Source organism: Ictidomys tridecemlineatus, chromosome Y (genome assembly GCF_052094955.1).
Source record: "Ictidomys tridecemlineatus isolate mIctTri1 chromosome Y, mIctTri1.hap1, whole genome shotgun sequence".
NCBI classification, from domain to species: domain Eukaryota; kingdom Metazoa; phylum Chordata; class Mammalia; order Rodentia; family Sciuridae; genus Ictidomys; species Ictidomys tridecemlineatus.
Window position 1 is genome coordinate 8,527,285 of NC_135494.1, and position 16,946 is coordinate 8,544,230.

General features: G+C 35.8%; 1 pseudogene; it reads right to left on the reverse strand.

Moving 5' to 3' along the window:
* The window catches only part of LOC101974748 (C2 domain-containing protein 2 pseudogene), a 35,264-nt pseudogene extending 19,444 nt beyond the window's left edge, over nucleotides 1–15,820 (reverse strand).
* Nucleotides 15,821–16,946: the final 1,126 nt, after the last annotated feature.

Consider the following 16,946-nt stretch of genomic DNA (forward strand, 5'->3'; position numbering starts at 1 on the left):
TGTCACAACAGGTGGTCCCAGAGGGCCACTTCCTTCTGAATCAATGTAGTAGAGGCCTGAAGAATTTCTGCTGTGCTTGTAGGCTTCAGATGACCATTTGAACAGAGCTACAAAAAAGGCACAGTGATATAGAGGGCTTTGAGAACATGGACTCCTTCATGTTGCTCATGGAGTAGAACTTTTCTCCCACAAGACTCATCCTGCATTATTCTTGTCACGTCTTCTCTAGGAGAGTGTCCTTTCATCTCAATTATGCAGCAGGAAGATTCAGAAGCACAGAGCGAAAGATTTGGGGCTATTACTATAAACAAAATCCTACACAGCCTTATTTTTAAAATCAAGCAAATTAGACTTATTCTAATCTAGTCCAAAGATCTCAAGTGCATTGGCTTCACCTGCCTAAATACTGTTATTATCTAATGATGATTGATTTTTTTTTTACATTTTACTAAGTAATTATCACCTTTTGCTTACTTAAAACCATTTATATGTTAAAAAAATTCCATAGAATCGAACTGTATACATCAGCAACTCTTCATGGCATTTTTAAGTTTATTTTAAAATGATAGTTTTATAAATGCTTTGCAAATGATTATAAAAAAAATTAAAAAAACAATATTTTTGTCTTTTTTTTAAGTTTAATTTATCCTGATTCACAACTGATAAATGCTTTGCTATGTACAATGAAAGTGATAAAATCTCCAGATGGTGAACCTACTTAATATTTAGCATAATTTTAAATGAGTAGTCAAACTATGACATTTCCTGAGTGGGTCGAACATTGCCTTGATGGGAAAACAACTTTGGAAAACCTCAAATACAGGCCACAGCTGCCAGGAAAAAAATGCAAAAGTATCAAATGAGGTCTCCACAGAGACAGACTTGGACAGTGGTTATATAAGTGACATAAAGACAAGAGATCCTAGTAGGACTGAGGATAAAAACTTAGGCCATTCCACATTGACTGCTCTCCCTGTCTCTATGTATGTATATGTTGACATGTAAATATACACATATAAATACATATCTACACATACATTGCATGTATTTATATAGTACTGTGTATTTATATATGTATAAATATATGTATCTGCATATATTATATATGTACACATATATAACATATATATAATTTAATATTATATATTCCCCTTATTTCAAATAGTTAAGAATAACACAGGGATGTGTATAGAAATTACTTTTCTCTCATATCACAGAATAAGGAGAGAACTCCAAATTAAGAGTCCAACTAATACCATCTCAAACTGATGAAAGTACAGAAAACATGGATCCTTCCTAATAATGATTAAATTTTGGCCACTTAGATTCAATAAATAAACAAACATGCTAATAACAACCTAGGAAAATAGCCAAAAGTGATGCATGCACACATTTGGGCTGGGGTTAAAATTGCCTATAAGAACAAAGGGAGTGGAAGTAAAATTGGAAAAAAAAATTTAAATGGGAATTTATGTATGCATTAATTTTATACTTGGAACTCTAATTCCTGTTCTTTACTCCACCAAAAAATAATGTCCCTATGATCACTTGGTTTTAATTTGCCATTATCCCAGTTTATTTTGGAATACCATTAGAAGAATCACAATAAAATAGAATCAGTTAATGAACAAAATCATGGGCAATAGCAGGAAGATCCTTCACATTTATCATTCAAGTTTTTTTTTCCTCAGTGTTACATGGAATTATGTTTAGATCAGCTACTGATAACAAACACATTTAGTAGATATCTGTTTTGTCTAAGGCACTTTTCTACTTTGATGGGAGAGTAAAAGAAACTATCTCAGTTCTAACTCTGTGACTGTGGCCACATTCTTGGCCCAAAATTTCTGAGATCAGATTTCCACTCCCTTTTAAGTGAGAATTTCCTTAGCAAAATCTTAATTAGAAAAGTAAAAGTAAGTGGACATACAAATGAAACTGATCACTGAATATGTAATGGGGAAGGTCACCTTCTTTTGCTTCTCTTTGTAACTCCCACATCTGAAACCAGGTGTGTAATACCAAATTGACACTAGATTCCTGGGATTCATTTTCTACAAAGTTAGATTCATGAGAATCCATTCTCTGCATTATGTGTCACAGTTTTTTGGGAATAGAGTTTATTCACATAGAATAGTGGGGTTTCTCCCACAAGTCCTGGGTATTAAACCCATGGCCTTACACATACTAGAAAAGTTCTGCCACTAAGCTATATCCCCAGTCCTGTATAGTTTTTATTTTGAAACAGATTCTCACTGATTTGCTGCGACTCTTGTTCAGTTGAACTTACTGTCATCTTGTCTCATTTTCTCACAGGTATGTATTAATGCACTAGGTCCATGGAAGGGTTTTTAGTGGTACCATTGTGGTATTTCCCCAGCAGGAAGTATTGAATGAGGCAGTCTAGAAATTTCTAGCTCCTCCTCTAAAGAGCAAGGAAAAGGGAAAGACAGGACTCTAAATATCAGGAGTGATACACAATTTAAAACAAAGAAATAAGCAAAAATTCTAAAATGAACAGAAATAACGTTAATAATTAGAAAAAAATAAGAATTTAAGAGGCTCTGTCATATGCTTCTAGAAGCTAATAATTAGTGGTCCATAAAGTTAGCTTGAAAACTGACAGAATAATTCTTGAGAAAGAAGATGGGTGCAGTGAAGAGTCCTGGCTCCAGGCTCTGAGCTGTGAGTTGCTGTCAATCTCCTCAGGCTCTTTCCTCCCTCATGTGCAAAGTATAGGTAATAATGACTTTTCCTCCTGTGCTTGTTTTGAGGATCCAAGGAGTTAAAATATTCAGAGACCTAAAATTGAGCAGGCATATAGTAAATTCTGCAGATGTGTTAATTCTTTAACTCTCCTTCACCATTAAACAAGAGCAAGACTGGACAGAACCTGAAAGTTTATCTGTTTTCTCTTAATCATGGAGAGATACTGCTACATTTGCACCCTATCTGGTACTTCTGAGGTGTTCCTAATTCAACTTTATGTTGATATCCTGGCCACACCTTGTATTTGGAAGACAAGAACTGAGAGCTATATGTATGCTCAGATGGAGGAACAAAACAAGATATCACCCTGTGTTTTCTGATTGCAGTTTATTTATTTTTAACTTCCCATTGTATTTTATTTTACTACACTTATTTTCCATTTACTGGTTCTTTTTTTCACTTTTTTCCCTATGCTGTTGTATTTGATACTATTAATTTTTAAAGCTACTTTAAAATCATTGGGAAATAAAATTGATCAAAATTAAACCAGCCAAAAAGAAGTTTGTGAAAGATTATTGCTTCTCATTTTCTGGTACATAGGTGCACAAACACAAACACATATGCACCAAATAATGAATGAGATATCAGAAAAGGAATAAGAGGCAGTGGGTAGTGGAACTTAACAGAAATGACAGGTGGTTCCCACATAACCAATGTGAGTGTAGGTGCAAGAGAAAGTGTCCCAAAACAGAGAACATTTACCCCAGTGTTCACAGTAGCTGGGCAAACACCTAAAGAAGTATAGACACACTTATGTTTCCATGTTCAGTCATAATAAAATGTTTATCTCACACTAGTATAGTAAAGAAAAAGATGAAAAACAACAGTCAACAGAAACATTTCAACAGGACCAATGACTGTGGAAATCTATTCTTAAATTCAACTAATTTTCAACCACAATTCAGTAGGTGCAGTACATGCTACCAATTCTCATGCATTTGTGACAGGTACATTTTCAATGCTTCTCTTTTTCAGAAAAAAAAAATTGCTTCTCAAAAAATCATAAGATTAATTTTATACATGACCAGGATAAAAGCTGCTTACAATGACCATAGACAGATACACGTGTCCACTCCATCCTTTCAAACCCCTGTGATGTGACACTGCAGATCTTTCCATAGACAGGCACAGACTATATCTCAGCCTTGAGTCTGAGTTGAGCATGTGAACAACTTTGACCAAATGACATTTTAACAACAGCACAATATTTAGTTATCAGGCACAAAATAAGGACAGCTCTTTTTCTGTAAACCTCAAATATGTTTCTGGTATATATGAAATATGAAGGTTTTTATTTTTTTTGCCAAAAAGCACAGTAATGCAAATCAATTTATGGGACAGAGTCAAACTATAAAGCTTCTTCTCAGCAAAGAAAACAATCAATAATATAAAGACAAGGCCTACACAGTGGGAAAAATTCTCTGTCACACACACGAGAGAGAGCATTAATCTCCAGTATATATAAAGATATATAAAGAAGTCAACAACAAAAAATAAATAAATAAATAATCCAATAATAAATGGGCTAAAGAGCTGATATAAAGCCGATCAACAAATATATGAAATAATATTCAACATCTGTAGTAACTAGAGAAATGCAAATCAAAACTAAGGTTTCGTCTAACTCTACTCAGAATAGTAGTTATCAAGAATGCAAACAATAAGTTTTGGTGAGGATTTGGGGAAAAGGTACACTCATACATTGCTGGTTAGACTGACTTCAAAAGGGTGCAACCACTTTGGAAAGCAATATGGAAACTTCTGAGAAAATTTGGAACAAAATCACCATTTGACCCAGCTATCCCACTCTTTGGTTAAAGTTTTATAAGGATCAAAACAGAAGTTATTTATCTTTTATTTATTTATTTTTGGGGGCAGGGAGTTAGAAATTGACTAGTGGCACTCAACCACTGAGCCACATCACAGCCTTATTTTGCATTATATTTATTTTGAGTTATGCTCTCATTGAGTTGCTTAGCACTTTACTTTTGCTGTAGCTTGCTTTGAATTCATGGCCCCTACCTCAGCCCCCAAGTTGCTAGGATTATGGGCATGCACCACAGTGATCAGCCAGAAGTCATTTAATAGCCCAGTGGAGATATAATCTCTAAATAAAATATGGTCTTACTTTCTATTGAAGTTAAGTTTACATCTAATTATCATATTTCAGTATTTGTTGTCCAATGAGCACATAAAGTACTACAAGTGATTTTCAAATCAGTTTACTTCTTTCTGCTTGATCTTTCACTAGTGACTTGGATTTGGGGACTCATGATTCTCTTATGTAGGTCATATTTTTAATGTAACCCCCCAAATTTAAGGATCCTGCTCTAGAGAGTTAGAAGAGCTAAAACAAGAATAAGAGTATTTAGCTTAGATGCTTAAAATATTTGATGACATTTACTCTGAAATAGAGTTCAGAAAGAAACTGTGTAACCCAGAGCTAGGAGAACAACTCTAAATGAAATATATCTGTAATAGTCTTTCCATGTAAGGCTTCCAACTTAAAACTTGTGGTAAAAAATTGTAATCATTCTTATTTTTTTATCTATATAAAATTTAAGCATCAAATATCAGAAGAAATTTACCTTTATTTTATTTAACGCAAGAAAATAGTACATATTGCACTGTAGAAACTTAAAAATACATTCAACTTGCATAGAAGTGTAGCTCAGAACAGAGCACTTGCTTGGCATGTGCAAGGCCTTGGTTTCACAGTCTACAGCATCATGCTCTCAAAAAGAATAAAAAAAGTGTTTTATAATAGTGATGGCTAACAAAAAGCTATATATATATATATATTTATATGTATACACAAATATATAAATATGTGTGTATACATACACACATGAGTGTGCATGTGCACACACACACACACACACACACACACACACAGTAACCTGTATCCATGTGAAAACAACTGTTAACAGTTCCAGCTAATATTGCATACATATTGTAATGCTAAATGAACCAAGATTTAGGCAAAAAACTGACTGAATTATTTCCCTCAGTTCAGTTAACAAGGGAACTCAGCATGATGGTGGTTAACAAATTTTGGTTTATAAAAGGAAAGAAAAAATTTATTTTTACTCCCAGCTTTTCATACCAATAAGCAAGACATTCCTTTCATATTCAACATTCATGGAGTGACAGGCCCTGGTTCAAGTTGAGTTTAAATTGTCATTAATGCTGTAATGCAAAATTGTCCCCAATTTTCAAGGATGTCATACTCTACAATTAGAGAAGGTTGCATCTAAAACAAGTAGCCTCCAACTAAGGTACTTTTTCTGACATAAGGGGGAAATATAACTTAAATTATAGAAATTCCTCAAATGACAATGATAAATAAACCTGTCATAAGTTGAAAATATCACAGTTGAAAATTTGTTTAACAATCCTAATTTATCTACAGAACATTATAACTTACCCTCACCTAAGTTAAGTATTCTCAGAACACATAACTTATCCTATAGTATAAAACCTACTTTATAATAAAGCATTGCATATCTTATTTAATTTATCAGATGCCTATATCCAAAAAACCCAGTGAACTCACACAACACACAGGGTGTTTTTATTGGTTGTTTTCCCTCCTGATCACAGAGCTGATTAGGAGATAAAGCTGGCTACTGCTGCCTAGAACTAAGAGAGCATCTGCCATAAACCTGCATATCAAGGAGAAGGTCAATAGTAAAAGTTCAAAGTATGATTTCTACCAAATGTATATGGTTTTTGCATTATCATAAAGCTGAAAAAAAAACATAAGTCAAATTATTCTAAGTCCCAAACTATCTGTATTTTGATAATCAGTGAGTATGTAGCTTTGAAAGAAAGTTAAAAAGAGACACATCTGTTTTCTCAAGTCTACCCAGGATTAGGCTAATGTCTTCTAGTTTTTCAAGTTTACCTCTGGTTACCAACCCTCAACTTCAGATAAGAGTCACATTTTAAATTCTGTGACAATCATACTTTCATGTACACAGACTTATGCATCCTGACTCACCACAAGCAATCTGGAACATTTATTTAAAAAAAATTCAGAATCTATAGTTAGTTTTTCTGGTATTATAAATATCTCATTGATTCATTTTTTAAATTTATTTCAAAGATGACTGCTTTTATACTTATGAGTAAGGACACTTATGACTCTACAAAGGGACCTGTGATTTCTAACCTGCTGTGATTGTTCTAAATGGATGGCCAGGCAGGCATAGGCTCAGTTTGAGTTTTGCATCAGTAACAACAAGAACAAGAGCCCCTGCCCAATGTAAAAACTGACTTGTCAGCAACAGCCATTCTCTGTTCAACGTTTGAAATTAGAAACTGATGGCCATTGAATCCTTTCTAGAGTTGTTCAGCCAAACAACTTCTGGAGCTCAGAAAAGTCAGAGCGACTATTTGAGGATGTGAACAGAAGAATAACACTTTTCCCTGCAAATACACTAAAGGAGGATACTAGGAAAGTGGTGTGGTAAAAAACCTTTTGGGTAAGAAATATTACTCCTTAAAATTCCTATGAAAATAAAAGCCTCAGTATCTGCAAACAGTTATTCACATGTGTGTACTGGGAAAAAGTAAAGATAAGGTAATTACCTTTAGTAGAAAAAAAAAGAAAATAATGGTGCACTTTCATAATGGAATGTTACATGGCCACTATACCATAGAACCATACTTAATAACTCAAAAAAAATTTTCACAATGTGTTATTGAGTCAGAAGATGCAGAAAAATATGTTTGTAAATAGTGCTAAATTCAGATAGATGAGTATTTATAAACATGTACATGAATATGAGCCTGTGAGAGATCTACATGAGATTTGATTATGCTGGATGCACTAAGCTAGGCAAACTAGTCCAATAACATGTCAGTGTTGAGAGGAATCATAGCTCCGCATGGAGAAGGCAGAAGGAAAGCAAAAAAAGCCAAGAAAAAACAAAAAGTGGGAGGTGACCTCAGAGTAATGTATGAGAAGCTTTGGCCTTTCCTTTCCTCTTGAAAAAACAGACTCAAAGAAACACTGATCAAGTACCTTTGTGAAAAATGAAAAACCCTATTTTATGAGCAGCACAAAACTAGCCACATTGAAACTGGTAGTAAAACCCATGAAACTTTAACAACATAATTCCTTCCCAGGACAGTGTCAGAGAATCACTAGAAAATTGCAGCACCATCTTTTTTCTGAGGAAGGAAGGATGGGTCTGAACTGTATGTCCAAATCCAATTTTCTGACTTTCCTGATAGCTACCCAAGGTAACCCTTGGGTACTTTACTTCTTGCATAAATCTGAGTCCTAACAGGAAAGGACCCTAGATGAGAGTTTCTGAGAACAAAAAGAAAAATGTGGAGGATATTTATTAAGCAAGTATGCTTTGTAGCCCTTCCCATATTCCAGGGTACTCATGGGAGGGAAAGAGATGGACTTTACGTCCAACGTTCTAAATTTTCTAGGGACTGAATTCTACCCAAGGGTCTGCTTCCTTCTTACCTACATTGAAGCAAGTGAGAAGCTGGCATGCTGTGGACATCTAGGAGACACTGAGAACAAAGATGGTAGTTTAGACTAGCAAGTATGCACCTGACACAACCCCTCAACTTCATAGAACTGAAAAGTAAGCAGATGGAAAACACCAAATTCCAGTTCTTGAGAAGGAAAAGGATAAGACTGTATGTATAAGTTTTCAACTTTTTCAGCGGCTTCCAAAAAGACTGGCTTCTCTCTTGTTTTTCTTAAAGCACTGATGGTATCCCCCAGATACCTGAGACACTGGGAGAAAATGTGGCAGTTTGGACTATCAAGTAAGTACTTATCATACATATCCTGTCTTTGTTGTTCAATAAAGTGGGTAAAGAGATAACTAAATCTCTGTTTTTCCTCTGCAAGGGAATAGATGGATCAAGCTTGCAATGTTCCCAGCATTTTCAGAGGCTGTCTGAGGGACTGAGTTTATCTCATCTGTCTAAGCACTGACCAGACCAGGCATATTCTAGATACACAAGGGTAACTGAGAATAAAGGCAAAGTTTGGACTACTATGCAGCCATCTTCTACCCTCTCTTGGCTCAGCACAAAATAATCAATGAGAATCTCAGAGCCCGGCTCATCTCTGCAATGAAGAGAAAAGAAAAAAAAAATACCAAACATTCAGAATTGACTTCAGTCTCACTGTTTTCAGAGCATGAATGATACCTTGTATAATCTAGATGTCTGTTTACCCCTGAGACCTCAAAAGAGTCCAGGTGTCCTGCTGAACCAGAAAACCAGTAATACCACAGACAGAAACAAGAAGCAGCAGAAGATTGTGAACTCATAAGGAAAATAAATAAATAAATAAATGCAGACAAAGATAAAAAGAACTTCCCTAACTGGGATTTTACAAAACTAAATCCAGCAAAAACATATACACAGAGAGTTTGAAAGGTCCCTGGCAGGGCTTCCTACTGAGAGTCTTGTTATATAAAACTCCTATTTATGAAGACTGGAAAAGATGGTTTCTTTTTCTAATATGCAGGTATTAACAATAAAAGAAAAGAAAAATAAACAAATAAGAACACATGCTTCTGCAAAAGAAACAAGATGAAACTTCAAGACCACAATTATACTGACACATAATCTATGAGTTACCTGGCAACATATTCAAAATTAACTTGGAAAACAACTGAATAAAGAAAATGTAAATTTTAGCAAAGATACATGTGAGTTAAAAGAAGTCTAGCTCTTAAAGAAAGCAGTAACTACATTGAAAAATTCACCAAAGAAATTCAGTCCAAGAAATTCAGTCCAATGAATGTCCAAGAATGAAAAGACAGACACAAAAACTTACTCAAAGAAATAATGAAAAAAAAATACTTTTGAATTTTTTAAAAAAAGAACATATAGACTTATGAAATCAAAAGAAATTTAAATAAAATGAACCCAAATAATTTCACATTGAGAAAAATTATAATTGAAATATGAAAAGTCAGACACAAAGAGAACTGTGAAAGCAGCCAATGAAAAGTGACATATAAAATACAGGGAAATTTCCCCGAGATAGTCAATTGCTGTCTCAGCAGAAACTTTGCAGACAAAATGGCAGTAGAACATTTTCAAAATGAAGAAAGTAAAAAAGCAACAACCAAGAATATAATATCTGATAAAATTGTCTTTTAAAGTTGAAGAAGACATCAAGATATTCCCAAACAAGGCTGAAGAATGCTGAGAGCCATTGCCAAGTAGGAATGACTCATGGCATGACTCAGGTCATTTGCAGTGACATTGCATGAAAGGTGACCTTGCTAAAGGAAAAGGGCGGATCAGGGTTTAGGGAGGATCAGGGTTTTGGGTGCTCCTTGGGTTTAGGGCGGTTTCAGGTTTAAGGTGTACCCTGCTGGGAATAGGGCATATCCTCCTGCCTCAGGCACCACACTCCTTGAGTTCCCCTTAAGTTCTCACAGGATTCAGACAGCATTTTTAGATACAGAGCCCAGTGTAGGTGTGGATTTCCCCAGAAGGTGCCTATAGCGTGCCACTGAGAGGTCGAGAATAAAGAATTGCTGTTTGAATCTACAAGGCTGTGAGTGGGTCATAATTTTGTGCCCAGCCAGACTGCGACAGAAGAAGAAGTCTATCTTTACAAGACCAGTCGTATAAGAAATGTTAAATAGGTTTCTTCAAGTTGAAACAAACCAAAGCTAAATAGCACCATCAATGCATAGATAAGTATAAAACTTCCTATTAAAGATAAATGCATAGATAAATGCAGAATAATATATCATTGTAATAGTACTGTGGCAATTGTTATTCAATTCTAGTATAAAAGTTAAAGACATAGTCTAAAAAATTATAGTATAAAATATGTTCATGGCTACACAAAACAAAATAATATAAATTGTGATGTTAATAATATAAAGTCAATGGAAAGGATTAATAATGTGGTTTTTATATGCAATTTAGTTTCTATTAGTTTGAAAAAGACTGGTATAACTATACAATATTTTAAGTAAGCCTGAGTGTAATCACATTAAATATATGGAAAAGAAAGTGAAATCAAAGCATATTACTATAAAAAATCAATAAAATATAAAGGAAGACAGTATAAAAAGAAAACAGAGACAAAAGATGTATGGTAGGCATCAAACATTTAAAAAGTGCTAGCAATGTCTTTCTGGGGTACAATAAAAATTAAATATTTGGTATTTATACCTGGTTCTTTACACATTGCTCCTATAATCTTTGAAATCTCCAGTGTTCTAAGTGCCTTCTCAATGCTCATAAGGACTGGTGACTGAGTGCTACTTCTACATGCCTACAAGATGGGAGCTGGTTGACAGAAAGGTCAAAAAATCATTAAAAGCATGGAAATTTTCTCTGCATTACTTGAAGTCTGAGAAAGCAAGTAAAGATAAAGGTTGAAATTAATCTCCAAAAGCTAATGTCTTACTTTATTTACCTATGTCACAAAACATCCATAATGTAGGTTGAAGTATAGTTGTAGAAGTATGAAATTTTTTAATTCCTGTAAAGAACATAAGATACTAAGAAATTATATTTGTACATTAACTATGTAAGCATATTCAAATAATAGTCATGTAAGGTTGATGTTTGAGGAAAATTCCAAGCATCACCTGAAAATCCATGCCTAGTCTGATATAAATAATGATTGAATTAATAATTAAATCTGATGTAATCACTCCAGCAAAGCAACTCTTTACTCTTGTATGTATGTGTGTGTGTGTGTGTGTGTGTGTGTGTTTGTGTGTGTAAATATATATGTTTGCATATAAATATATATATATACACACACACATACACGTGTGTGTGCACAGGTATTCAATTTGCTACAATAACATGTACCTGCTTAATAAAAAGATATTGCAAATGAGGATCAAAATTGCAGCATTAACAACCAAAAAACTTAATAAACTCACCTAAGTTTTGTGTTGCAAATAACAAATAATTATAAACATCCATTAGGGACTGATATCAGAAGCATATGCATAGGCTCTTTGTTGCCTGAGCTAAATAACTACTGTGTATTTTAATATAGTATGTGTTATATAAAATCCAAACACAGAGATCCTATCATAAGAGATAGATTTAGGGTGAGGGAGGATGATATGGTATTTATCTCTATACAGACTCTTAAAACTTATTTACCACAATGGCTTGCAGAAGTAACAGATGTTTATTTGAATGAATATTCATTTGTTCACATCAAGTCCCAGTAGACAATTCTATACTTTTAAGAGGTCAAATTTTCCTCTTATGCAGTGTTTACTATTGTGGTTTCCAATTGTTTATTTGGAGGATATAACATTAAAAAGATATGTAAAGTGGAGTCTTGAAGGATAATGATGTAGAATCTGAAGCAGAGATAAATATGCTAATTAGAAACAACAAAAATTTCAGATATAGACATGGTAGTGACTTGCCTTATATTTCCTGACAGCATGGTGATCATTTCTCTTCAAACAATCATGAATTCTCTCTCAAATTACCTTATTATCACACTGTTTGAGCTATGAAAATTTTATTTAAGAAAGAGTATTATCAGGCTTGTGATGTGCATCAGTGGTACAGTACTTACCTAGCATGAATGAGTCCCTGAAATTCAGTCCCCAGCATTGAAAAGAAGAAAAAGAAAAGAAAAAAATAAATGACATTACCAAAAAGTGAAGTGACTTCTTTAAATAACCATAGAAACCAAATAAAGAATTTTCTTGTGAAGAATCTTTAGAAATTATACAATTCTATATGAATAGAAATTATTATCCTTTGGAAGCCTGTCTGCATTTCTGCCACTTGCTATACAAAATGTTGTTTGTTTTTTTTTCATGTATACTTTTCAAGCAAACAGCAACATCAGAACTACAGATAGTCTGTTTTTTTTTCATAAGTTTATGTATTAGGGCCAGTTTATCATACCTAAAGTTATTTTGGCTCCGCAAAAGATTATTTTGGCAGAAGTTTTGTTAGTGTCTCAAATTGTGCTTTAAGAAATTTGGCTAGGTTTATTGTTTAAGATGGCAAGTTATAAATTTGAAATCTTATTACTGCATATTCCCAATTCCCTTCCCCAAGTCATTAGTTCTATGAGATTTTCATGTGCAATGATTCAACAAAAATTTGTTACAGAATTCCATAAACAAATAGGATAATTTTAGGAGCAGAGATATAATGAGATAATGGTTTGGCTTTATTATTTTAGTGCATGAAATGCCTAATATATTTGGCAGTATAATTTAATCTCCATTATCTATGGAATTATTAGAAGAACAGATATAACATGTACACTACAATATGAAGCTAATTCAAAAGCTAATTGAGTCAGCCTTCTTTCTCAAACTCTCAGCCATCTATCAATTCATGGGAAAAGGTACATTATTCTATGAACTACTACATTAACAAACCTAGCCTTAATAGTAACTGGGACAAAGTACCTTAATTTTTATTTTTTTCTTTAGGATGAGGGGGCTTTTGTTGTAGCTCAGTGGTAAAGTATTCGCCTAGCATGTGTGAGTCACTAGGTTTGATTCTGAGCACTACATATGATTTACAGGATGAATTATGAGCATTGTAATTGCAGAGCCAACATGTTTGATTACTGTACAGGTTTGAAAACATTGTTAAATTTACAAAAACCATACAGCATATTCATTGAGTGTCTACTCAAATATCGCTTCTCTTTAGCCTTCCTTACTTCCTGAGACAAAACATGAAAACAATTAAAAGCTCTGCATTAGGTCAACAGCTGATCATACAACAATGAGTCAAGAAAGTCCCTGCCTTTTGATGAACTTGTAGACTTATAAATAAGACAGCCCTTTATTAGATAACAATACATAAATATGTTGTGACAAACGAACTTACATGATTCTTCTCCTGCACATCTCTTGAACTTTATATATAACTCCATTATGACATTACCCTTAAACTTAATTGGTATATATATTTTTTTCTGTTAGACTTAGTTGCTTAAGGGCAGGGACAAATATTTGTGACTATAGTGTCTAAGTGGATCAGAGTTTCTGCATTTAGACAACCTTTACGTACATTCTGTCTCCACATTTTTTATGTATCTTTGGATAATTTTTTGGTCTCTTGTGCCAAAAAATATATAAAATGAATGGGGATAGTTATAATATTAACCCTATAGTGCAGCAAAAGGACATATACAGAACTGAGAATAGTGCTTGACATATGGTAAGTGCTTAAGAACTATTAGCTATAATCATCTTTCCAGATCTAGTATAAACATTTTTTAATGTCTACTACCTAGCTTAATAGATAAGTGCATTTAACTCTATTAATAATTCTTAGTTCTTTAACATAGTCAACAATTTGATAAATGACTAGTCTTAAAAATTAGTATGTGCTTTTGCCATGACATGAAATTGAAAGTTTGATTATAAAATAATCATTATTTTGCCTCTAAGAAAAATTGCAGTAAGCAAAACAATGGCATAAATTATAATATCAAGTCAAAGAGTTAGTTAAAAGATGTGACATTTTATGTGCCATTAAAAAAATCATTACCAATTAAACTGCAATAATATTTTTTATTACTTAGAATTTTTATTTTATGTTTATTGAAATAATTTTCTTAAACTTATTTGGTCTTGGATTTTTATCATACATCACAATATAAAGAGCAATGGACAAGTTCATGCAGTCCCAAGCAATGATAATTGCATCACAATTGCTGCCTAAGAGTGATTGAAAACATCATTTATTGGATGGTACATTTTGATTTTAGAGATGATAAAAGACACATGTTAGAACTAATGATGTCACATATATATTTATATGTTAAATATTATAGGGAGACCCTTAGGATATAAAGATTACTGATTCCCACACTGTCTCAGAAGTTGGAGTAGTCTGTGGTGGGTGATGGTTTTAGCTTTGCTGAGATACATATTGCACATATTTTTTGTCAGGTGCATAGGACATGGTTGTGCAGTCAGTGAATGAATGTGGTATGTTAAGCAGTCAATTCACATAGCTATGAGGGCACCCATGCAGAAACTCACACTTTCCTTGTCATTGTATTCCTAAATATAAGAACAGGCAAAGATTTCATGTAGTCCTCTTAAATGAAAAGTCTATTTTGGGGTAGTTATACACAAACAAGCAAAACTACTCACACAGTGAGGTAAGGAAGCAGGGCTGGGGTAAGCTTAGAGGGTAGCTGGAGCAGTGATGGCAAAGGCGCCTGCAGCAGCAGCAGCATAGTTCATGTGGCAAGATAAGGAAGGCTGAGGTCCCCATGAGGGGCAGCCTTGGCAGCCACGGCAGCCTCCTTCAAGTGGCGAGGTAAGGTAACCAGGCTGGGGTCCGCGTAGGGGGGCAGCCTGTGTTGGTCAGGCGGCGACACAGGGTGGCAGTTTTGTTCTCAACACAAGGTAAGAAGGGGGGAGGGGGAAGAAGCCTGGGGTCCCTTTGGTGGTTAGCCAGGGCGGCGCAAGGGGAATCTTCATCCCCACAGCCAGGTAAGGTGGCGGGGCAGAGGTCCAGTGGGCTTCAGCCAGGGAGGCAGCTGCAGCTTCATTCTGGCCTCGAGGTAAGGAGACAGGGCTGGGGTCCCTGTTGGGGGCAGCCAGGATGTGGCGGTGATAATTTCCTTCCTACCGCAATGTAAGGTAGCAGGGTTGGAGTCTGCCTGGGGCAGTGGAGGGGGGCAGCGGGGTCTTCCTTCAGGAGGCGAGGTATGGCATGAGGCTGGGGTCTGCATGGGTGACAGCAGGGACAGCAGCAGCAGCAGCAGCAGTGCCAGATTCCTTCCCACCTCCAGGTAAGGCAGGGGGTTTGGGCTCCTGTGGGCATCAGCCTGGGTGGTAGAAGCTGCTTCCTTCTTACCTCGAGGTAAGGCAGCGGGGGTAGGGCGTTGGTGTGGGGGGTTCCAGCTGGGGAAGGAACAGCCAGGTTGGCTGCAACTGGGCGATCTCCTTCCTGCCTCCAGGTAAGGCGGGGCTGAGGTGGGCTTTGGGTGCAGCTGGGGCTGTGGTAGCTGCAGAGGCAACTTCCTTTTGGCTAGGAAGTAGAGCAGCAGGGATGATGTCCGCGTGGGCATCAGCCAGGTGGTGGCTTCACCCGCTTCATTCTCTGCAGTGAGGTAAGGAAGCGGGGCTGGGGTCTGCCTCGGGCGCAGTAGGGGCCACTGCAGCTTCCTTCAAAGGGCAAGCTAGAGTGGAAGGGCTTGGGTCATGGGGGTTGGGCAGTTCCTGTGGTGGCAGCTATGCTCACACCAGCCTTCAGCACCACCAGTGTCCAGGAACTGCAGGACCTTTTGGATGCTCCCATTACTTGGCTGGTGAGGACATGGAAATGTGTTGCAGTTCTCGGGGCTTTGTTTGTTTTTCCTTGGGATTTTACCCCTTTTTTGGTTAATTTTGGATAAAATTTCCCCCATGATGTAAAGATTGAGCAAGGAATCTTGGTGATGTGTGGAACTTTGCAGAAAGTGCAGTTTGGATTCTGCTTTTCCCATGGTGGCAGCTGGATCTTGGCTGGATGAATCTTCACTGCTGGTCATAGAAAAGGCCTCTTCTCTTTACTCTTTAAAAAAAAGTATTCCAAGTGATAACTTCATCAAGATGGCCAGTGATAAGCAAATGTTCGATGATGACAGCCCCAGCACCAGCAGTGGCAGTTCAGATGTGGACCAGCAAGACCCTGCTACTCTAGAGCCAGAAGATCAAAAAGAAAGAACCTTCTGCTACCTAGAAGAAGAAGAGAACCAAACTCTCTAACAAAACCACTGCTAAGTTATCCACTAGTGCTTAAAGGTAACATTGTCAAATTGTCTTACAAGCAATCGGATACTTTTATTTTTATATCAAGAACAATACCCCAGAAATACTCTATGACCAATTTTATTTGTACTTGAATGAATTGTCATCTTTTAGGGAGCATGAAAATGTCCTCACTAAAATTATGCTTATAAGCAAACTTATTCTGTACTTTGGTAATTTCAGGAGGAGACCTGGAGACCAAATTCTCATCCTGAGAGTTTAAGGAGTTGGCAAAGAATATTTCTGAAATTGAATTAGATGGTACACTGGGGATGTTTCCTTTTGTGAGTTACACTCTTGAGTTAAATTAGCACATGTCTACGTGGGTGTCAGTCCAGGCATCTATGGTGGAAGCTTCATGAAATGAAATTTCTCACTAGTCATGAAAGAAAATGATCAAATTAT